Source organism: Ranitomeya variabilis, chromosome 7 (assembly GCF_051348905.1).
Source record: "Ranitomeya variabilis isolate aRanVar5 chromosome 7, aRanVar5.hap1, whole genome shotgun sequence".
Lineage (NCBI taxonomy): Eukaryota > Metazoa > Chordata > Amphibia > Anura > Dendrobatidae > Ranitomeya > Ranitomeya variabilis.
In genome coordinates, this window is record NC_135238.1 from 52,041,574 (window position 1) to 52,051,328 (window position 9,755).

General features: G+C 43.6%; 1 protein-coding gene across 1 annotated transcript in view; it reads right to left on the reverse strand.

The window, feature by feature from the left end:
- The window catches only part of LOC143785930 (pancreatic secretory granule membrane major glycoprotein GP2-like), a 40,631-nt gene extending 31,124 nt beyond the window's left edge, over nucleotides 1–9,507 (reverse strand). Inside the window, exon 1 of the mRNA XM_077275074.1 lies at nucleotides 9,466–9,507. The gene's annotated coding sequence lies outside the window, so the exon portion shown is untranslated. The remainder of the gene's footprint in view (nucleotides 1–9,465) is intronic.
- Between the last annotated feature and the right edge of the window lie 248 nt (nucleotides 9,508–9,755).

Consider the following 9,755-nt stretch of genomic DNA (forward strand, 5'->3'; position numbering starts at 1 on the left):
TTATACTTCCGCCGCGGCTGTAATCACCCTAGCGCGGACCGGAAGTGACATACCACACCTCTTGTGACGCGTACCTCCCCATGACAACCACAACGCTGGACGGCGTCGGCGTCACATGACCGCAGGTCCTGGAAGGTCACTGCTGATCACGGCAAGACGCCGAGAGACGCCCAGGGTGGCGGCGGCAGGAGGAGATGCGCGTCTAGGTATGGGACACCTGCGATCACACAATACAGGGGCAAAGTGGCAGGCAGAGTACTGCACAATCGTGGCCGTAAGAGGAGACATAGAAGTGAGAGCATACATAGACCACAATCACTGAAAAAATAGTATAAAATTACAGACCAAAACCAAAAATATGAGGCCACAATTAAATATAAACACAACGTCTTAGAAGAATATAATTTCTCCGGTAGGTCCTATATTCGATAGTCTCCAACGGCATCGCGTATGCCAGATGATCTTTATAATAGAAGGAGCAATTGGCTCTTGATGTTCAAAGGCTTGCAGAGCGTGACGAACACAACAACAAATTCACATAACACTATAATTAAAAAGAATAAAAGAGAGACAGATACTTAGTAAAATACTGCATTAACACGTTGATCACAACAATGTAAGTGTCCAGGCACCAGAGAATATACGAATAATCATGACGGATAGCTGATCATAGAAATGGGGAAAAACTTATATTTTCATTGAGTCCAGAGAAATTACAGCCTTTGGTCGGGACTTTACCGTCATTCCTCAAATACACTGGGGATCTGTTGAGACAGGTTGATGGTATATGCTTGGATGTGGATACAATGTTTGTTACCGCAGACATTGAATCGCTTTATACAAGCATTAGGCATGAGGATGGCCTTAGGTCAGTGGAGTTTTTTCTGGAGACTTCTGATTTGCCTCATACAATCAGAAAACTGGTACTTGAGTTGCTGAGGTTTACTTTGACTCATAACTTTTTTGTTTTTAAGGGGTCCTTCTACCTGCAGCTCCAGGGAACAGCCATGGGGGCGTCTTTTGCCCCTGCCTACGCCAACCTGTTCCTGGGGCTGTGGGAGAGGGACCTCTCTCTGCCAGATCAACTGTCGTCGGTGGGCCGCGTCCTTTCATGGATGCGGTACATCGACGACATTCTTTTGATCTGGCAGGGTTCACTGAAACAACTCAAAGACTTCATGTCATCTTTGAATATCAACAATCGCAATATTTTTGTTACCTATAAATGCGATGAAGGAGGAATAGAATTTTTAGATGTCATGCTCAAACGCGACGGGCAGGGAGAAATACAAACCAATATCTTCCGCAAGCCTACTTCCACTAATTCACTTCTGCACGCGACCTCCTCCCATCCTGGCCATATGATCCAGTCGGTCCCCACCGGACAATTTCTGCGGCTTCGTAGATTGTGCTCTATGGACAGTGACTTTATGACACAAGCCGAGGAGCTCAAACATAGACTGAGGGAACGTGGCTACAGTAATCGACAAATAAAAAAAGCGTACAATAGGGCTAGGCATACGTCTAGGGCTTCTCTTCTATATGGAAGGAGGGATAATGAGGATCGAGACATAGTACGTTTTGTGACTAATTTCCATTCTCATTTCCCCCATATGAGAAGAGCGTTGGAAAGATCCTGGCATATTCTTAGAGCCGATCCTATTGTGGCCAAGTTCCTGCCAGAGAAGGCATCCATCACGGCCAGACGAGCAAAAAACCTCCATGATTATTTGGTTCATAGCCATTACGTGGGGGAGCCCAAAACCACCTTTTTGGACACTAGGGCTAAGAGAATTGGTTGTGCTCCCTGTGGTCGCTGCATAGCTTGCCCCAACGTCGATGCCTGTAGTACATTTACAAATTCTAGTGGCTCCCGGCAATTTGTAATTAGGAAGAAGATCTCTTGTTCTGATAAATATGTTATCTACTATGCGGTTTGTCCCTGTAGAAAAATTTATGTCGGTTTGACCACAAGACAATTTAAAATACGTATCAGGGAGCACGTTAGGGGTATTGAAGCTGCAGCGACCCAGGAGGATATTTCCATGTTGAAGACTCTACCGCGCCATTTTAGGGAGTACCATAACTGTGATGGGAACCTCCTGAGGTTTCGTGCCATTGATATGTTGGAAGTTGGGATTCGGGGTGGGGATGCGTCAAGAAGGTTGGCACAAATGGAGTCCAGATGGATTTGGACCCTTGATACGGTCCATCCATCTGGACTCAATGAAAATATAAGTTTTACCCCATTTCTATGATCAGCTATCCGTCATGATTATTCGTATATTCTCTGGTGCCTGGACACTTACATTGTTGTGATCAACGTGTTAATGCAGTATTTTACTAAGTATCTATCTCTCTTCTATTCTTTTTAATTATAGTGTTATGTGAATTTGTTGTTGTGTTCGTCACGCTCTGCAAGCCTTTGAACATCAAGAGCCAATTGCTCCTTCTATTATAAAGATATAAAGATCATCTGGCATACGCGATGCCGTTGGAGACTATCGAATATAGGACCTACCGGAGAAATTATATTCTTCTAAGACGTTGTGTTTATATTTAATTGTGGCCTCATATTTTTGGTTTTGGTCTGTAATTTTATACTATTTTTTCAGTGATTGTGGTCTATGTATGCTCTCACTTCTATGTCTGTCATGATCTCTGCAGGCAGAGATCATAGCAAGCCTATAGAGGGACAAGCTCTCGGAAGATGGAACTATACTGACCATGAACTAAGCCTGCCGCGCAACTAGAAATAGCCAGGTAGCATTTCCTATTTATCGCTAGATGCCCAGCTCTGGCCTAAGACCTAAATAGCTAGCAGAGGGAAATATAAGACCTGGCTCACCTCTAGAGAAATATTTCCAAAGAAGACAGTAGCCCCCCACATATAATGACGGTGAGTTCAGATGAAACAACAAACGCAGCAGGAAAATAGTCTTAGCAAATTTGAGGTCCGCTTACTAGATAGCAGAAGACAGATAGTATACTTTCATGGTCAGCAAAAAAACACTAACAAAACACCATCCAGAGATTACCTTAAACTCTGGCATTAACTCATAACGCCAGAGTAGCAATCCCTGATCAACGAGAGCTTTCCAGACACAGTAACAAAACTTCAGCTGTGAACTGGAACAAATAGGCAAAACAAAACAAGGACAAAAGTCCAACTTATCTAGTAGTAGTCTAGAAGCAGGAACAAGCACTGAGAGGCATCAGATAACATTGTTGACCGGCAAGAAACCACCAGAGAAATGAGCTTAAATAGCGACACCCACTACTGATGGAACCAGGTGAAACAGGAAAGAGGATGACAAGTCCAATTCCACAAGCGGCCACCGGGGGAGCCCAGAATCCAAATTCACAACAGTACCCCCCCCCTCAAGGAGGGGGCACCGAACCCTCACCAGATCCACCAGGGCGACCAGGATGAGCCCTATGGAAGGCACGAACAAGATCAGAAGCATGAACATCAGATGCATTGACCCAAGAATTATCCTCCTGGCCGTAACCCTTCCAGTTAACCAGATACTGGAGTTTCCGTCTGGAAACACGAGAGTCCAAAATTTTCTCCACAACGTACTCCAACTCACCCTCAACCAACACCGGAGCAGGAGGCTCAACTGAAGGTACAACAGGTACCTCATACCTGCGCAATAACGACCGATGAAAAACGTTATGAATGGAAAAGGACGCAGGGAGGTCCAAACGGAAAGAAACAGGATTAAGAATCTCCAATATTCTATAAGGGCCGATGAACCGAGGTTTAAACTTAGGAGAAGAGACCCTCATAGGGACAAAACGAGAAGACAACCACACTAAATCTCCAACACAAAGCCGAGAACCAACACGACGATGACGGTTGGCAAAACGCTGAGTCTTCTCCTGGGACAACTTCAAATTGTCCATAACCTGCCCCCAGATGTGATGCAATCTCTCCACCACCGCATCCACTCCAGGACAATCCGAGGATTCCACCTGACCGGAGGAAAATCGAGGGTGAAACCCCGAATTACAGAAAAACGGGGACACCAAGGTGGAAGAACTGGCCCGATTATTGAGGGCGAACTCTGCCAATGGCAAAAAAGCAACCCAATCATCCTGGTCAGCAGAGACAAAACACCTCAGATATGTCTCAAGGGTCTGATTAGTCCGCTCGGTCTGGCCATTAGTCTGAGGGTGAAAAGCAGATGAAAAAGACAAATCTATGCCCATCCTAGCACAGAATGCCCGCCAAAATCTAGACACAAATTGGGTACCTCTGTCAGAAACAATATTCTCAGGAATACCGTGCAATCGGACAACATTCTGAAAAAACAGAGGAACCAACTCAGAAGAAGAAGGCAACTTGGGCAGAGGAACCAAATGGACCATTTTAGAGAAACGGTCACAGACCACCCAGATGACAGACATCTTCTGGGAAACAGGCAGATCTGAAATAAAATCCATCGAGATGTGTGTCCAAGGCCTCTTAGGAATAGGCAAGGGCAACAGCAGTCCGCTAGCCCGAGAACTACAAGACTTGGCCCGAGCACAAACGTCACATGACTGCACAAAGACTCGCACATCTCGTGACAGGGAAGGCCACCAGAAGGATCTTGCCACCAAATCCCTGGTACCAAATCGTCATGTAAATTATACAGCACCAGGAAACGAATAATCTCCTGGTGATCCGGATTGATACGCATGGTTACTTGTGTCCAGTATTGTGGTTTATTATTAGCCAATGGGGTGGAGTCAATCCCCTTCAGAGGAATAAGAGTCTCCAAAGGCTCTAAATCAAAACCACAACGATTGGCAAAGGACCAATCCATAAGACTCAGAGCGGCGCCAGAGTCAACATAGGCGTCCGTGGCAATGGATGACAAAGAGCAAATCAGGGTTACAGACAAAATAAACTTAGACTGAATGGTGCCAATGGAAACAGACTTATCAAGCTTCTTTGTACGCCTAGAGCATGCCGATATAACATGAGTAGAATCCCCACAATAGAAACACAATCCATTCTTCCGTCTAAAATTCTGTCGCTCGCTCCTGGACAGAATTCTATCACACTGCATACTTTCTGGCGTCTTTTCCATAGACACCGCCAGATGGTGCACCGGTTTGCGCTCCCGCAGACGCCTATCAATCTGAATAGCCATTGTCATGGACTCATTCAGACCTGCAGGCAAAGGGAACCCCACCATAACATCCTTAATGGCATCAGAGAGACCTTCTCTGAAAGTTGCCGCCAAGGCGCACTCATTCCACTGAGTAAGCACAGACCATTTACGGAATTTTTGGCAGAAAACTTCAGCTTCGTCTTGCCCCTGAGATAGTGCCATCAAAGTTTTTTCTGCCTGAAGTTCCAAATGAGGTTCCTCATAAAGCAAGCCCAAGGCCAGAAAAAACGCATCCACATCGCATAACGCAGGATCCCCTGCTGGCAATGAGAAGGCCCAATCTTGAGGGTCACCCCTGAGCAAGGAAATCACAATCCTAACCTGCTGAGCAGGGTCTCCAGCTGAACGAGACTTCAGGGACAAATAAAGCTTACAATTATTTCGGAAATTCTGGAAGCTAGCTCTATTCCCTGTGAAGAACTCCGGCAAAGGAATTCTCGGCTCAGATACCGGAGCATGTACCACAAAATCTTGTAAATTTTGTACTTTCGTGATGAGATTATTCAAACCCGCAGTTACACTCTGGAGATCCATTATTGTCAGGTGCACACAGAGCATACAGAGATTAGGAGGAGAGAGAGAAAAAAGACTGCAGCAAGGCAGACTGGAGGAAAAAAAAAAAAAAAAAAAAAAAATTCCAGCAGACTTCTTATAACTCTCCTTTCTAAACCTGGGTCTTTAACACTTTAGTGGCCGGTCAAACTGTCATGATCTCTGCAGGCAGAGATCATAGCAAGCCTATAGAGGGACAAGCTCTCGGAAGATGGAACTATACTGACCATGAACTAAGCCTGCCGCGCAACTAGAAATAGCCAGGTAGCATTTCCTATTTATCGCTAGATGCCCAGCTCTGGCCTAAGACCTAAATAGCTAGCAGAGGGAAATATAAGACCTGGCTCACCTCTAGAGAAATATTTCCAAAGAAGACAGTAGCCCCCCACATATAATGACGGTGAGTTCAGATGAAACAACAAACGCAGCAGGAAAATAGTCTTAGCAAATTTGAGGTCCGCTTACTAGATAGCAGAAGACAGATAGTATACTTTCATGGTCAGCAAAAAAACACTAACAAAACACCATCCAGAGATTACCTTAAACTCTGGCATTAACTCATAACGCCAGAGTAGCAATCCCTGATCAACGAGAGCTTTCCAGACACAGTAACAAAACTTCAGCTGTGAACTGGAACAAATAGGCAAAACAAAACAAGGACAAAAGTCCAACTTATCTAGTAGTAGTCTAGAAGCAGGAACAAGCACTGAGAGGCATCAGATAACATTGTTGACCGGCAAGAAACCACCAGAGAAATGAGCTTAAATAGCGACACCCACTACTGATGGAACCAGGTGAAACAGGAAAGAGGATGACAAGTCCAATTCCACAAGCGGCCACCGGGGGAGCCCAGAATCCAAATTCACAACATATGTCTCCTCTTACGGCCACGATTGTGCAGTACTCTGCCTGCCACTTTGCCCCTGTATTGTGTGATCGCAGGTGTCCCATACCTAGACGCGCATCTCCTCCTGCCGCCGCCACCCTGGGCGTCTCTCGGCGTCTTGCCGTGATCAGCAGTGACCTTCCAGGACCTGCGGTCATGTGACGCCGACGCCGTCCAGCATTGTGGTTGTCATGGGGAGGTACGCGTCACAAGAGGTGTGGTATGTCACTTCCGGTCCGCGCTAGGGTGATTACAGCCGCGGCGGAAGTATAAAAGAGGCTTCTATTCAGTGACACACAGGCCCCCCGAAGAAGGAAGGTCTGAAACGCGCGTCGGGGCGGACGTGCCAGGTACCGGTCCATACTTACCACCCTACAACCTATTGGTAAATATCTGCTAAACAACCGCTACGTATCATACTATAGGCTGGGTGTTTTTACTGAGCTGCAAATATTGGATTACCTTGTGCTCCATATGTTACTTAGCGCTCAGCCTAATTTAATACTAGTAGAGACTCGTACCTTTGATACTATTAGATAGAGTACCCTATGCCTTGGGAACACTAATAGTGTGGTCATACTGACACTTTTGAGTAGTAGTGGTTGTCCTCATTAGGAGGTGTTTTGGTGTAAGGGAGGGTGATTTATTATATAAATTTGTGATTATTACTATTCCCTGTATATGGAACTAGGTTCTCGCGTGGCCATATTGTGTTTTATTGTATTTCATGATGTGATCAACTTTGTATTTGTGTTTCCTGTATCCCCATACACTATATTTAATTAATAAAGTTTTCTGTATTTTTCTAATTAAACAAACGACCTTGATATCATCTTTGTGTAGTATATATCCAGTTTTGATGATGGGTTGAAATAGTCCTGCCACCGCTATATATATTGTTGGCACATGATTGTGCTGTTAACTTTAAAATGTGTGGTTGTTATTTAAAAACGTATTACAAATGAATGAGTGAGAAAAGATCACAACATTTAAAAAATGTTACAAGAAATTTGTACCTGGGGTGGATGAGGTGATGCCTCCTAAACATAAGGCAATATCATAAAACCGAGGATTATGTTACAGATGTAGTGGGGCCTAGGAGTGAAGGCCACAATACACATTAAATGGTTGCCGGCCGAACAATGCTTCAGCCGATCGTTCTGGTAACAGCTATCTCAGCCGACTCTCCCATTCACTTTGTTCAGTTGAGCGCTGTGTTCTCCATGAGAGAGCTACGATCAGACATCTATGCCTGTGACCTAACCCTAGGAGAGCAAAGCAATCATTGGTCAACACTCCGAAATTAGACATGCCTTACTGACATCTTCCCTGACAATCAGTTGGCCGGCACCCCATACACATTGGAGTGTTGGCCGAACCCATCTTTTTTGGCAGGAGTGGCCAATATTAGCCTTATATTTATGGAAGGTTTTAGGATTTTTGTGATGAGGAGTCGGTCTGGTGGATGTGTTAAGTGGGTCCATGTAGTGAGACATAGATCCAGGTGAGAACTTTTATCAATGACCTGAACATCCATATCAGCTTGATTTTGTGCCTCTTACCCGCAAACATAGTCAGTATACCCATCAACAAGATTATTAAATTCTGGATGTCTTCTGTACATCCTCTATAAATGAGGAATGAGCTGGACACACTTGTGGGGTAACATTTTCTCAGTATGACAGATTTAAAAGTCAACTGAAAAGTCATTTTAAAAACGACCAAGAAAGAAAAATTTTGAAATACAAGCTAAAAAGGATGTTCATGTCTTTGACAAAAGGTCTCAATCTAACATCTGGATTTACGTCTCACTACTTGGACACTTCACACCTACACCAGACTGAATACAGATCCTCAAACTGCTAAGTCATTTTTAATGAACCAATGCTTTAAACACAAGTGCATTGATAATTATAAATGTGAATGAACCCGTGTTTTAACTCAACTGTATAACATTGGAGATTTCCTGACCCTTGTAGTAAAACGCAGATCCTCAAAAAAAAAAATATATATATAGTTATACACATTAACAACTGATAAAAAATATGTTTGTCAGCTTTTATCTTACTAGTATTAGTATAGCAAATCGAAAACCTTCAGACTACTAGTACCCACTTTTGCCTCATGAAGAAAGAAACATTTTTAGAACGCCCATGGGCACTTCGGATAACACCTGAATCAAACATTCTCCATGTTATGACTGTTAATAAAATTAGTCTGACTGTTACTAAAACCTGGATTGAGCAGTCGGACGCTAGCGCAGCTGCTGCTGTCTTGCATGGTGGGCTACAATTTTCATCTACAACCAGACTTGAGAGTAGACAAGGTGGAGGTGTTGGTCTCCTCCTGTCATCACAATGTGCTTTCCAGGTTATTTCCCCTGTACCATCACTTATATTTCCTTCTTTTGAGGTCCATACTTCAAACAATTTTCCTTTGCGAGTGTTGGTTGTGTAACGCCCTCTAGGCAAAGCCAACCAGTTCCTGGATCACTTTGCCATCCGACTTCCACATGTCCTATCCGGTGACATTCCCACTCTGCCCAATTCGACTAACGAGTTTGTCTGAAACGCGCTTGCTACTTTCATTGGTGCTGGATATTGTGAATTTTAAAGAGTTTCAATAAATACCATTTTCGGTCTAAGATCTGGATGCTGGCTTTGTTCTGTCCATTATAATCTTTATAGGACATGCATCTTGGCTAAATCTTTATACGGGTAAGTAAGTAGTTTTTTCCCTTTTATCATCTTATAATGGTGTCAAAGCTCTTGTTACACCTATGGCACATCTTTAAAACATTACTCCATTTTCATATTTTGTAAATTAAAAAAAAATATTACAGCAGTTCTAACTTTGTCTTACCTGTCTGCGTGGCACAACTCCTTTTATTGTCAGCAATGCCAGGAACTGTAAGAGTGTTAATAAAATGGTTAATGCCAGAAACTTACAAAAAAGTGTTCTCATTGGTGCTGAAATATTAAGGGACAGAGATATTTATCAGCATTAACAGGACAAAATATAATGATCCAAGTTATCAAAAAATTAATAAACTTTATTCCAATAAAAAAACCCTTAAAAACAGTGAAATGCCAGTAATTCCAGCAGTACAGAAAAAGACTGAAATTGGTGTGTGAGCAACAGTGTAAAAGGTA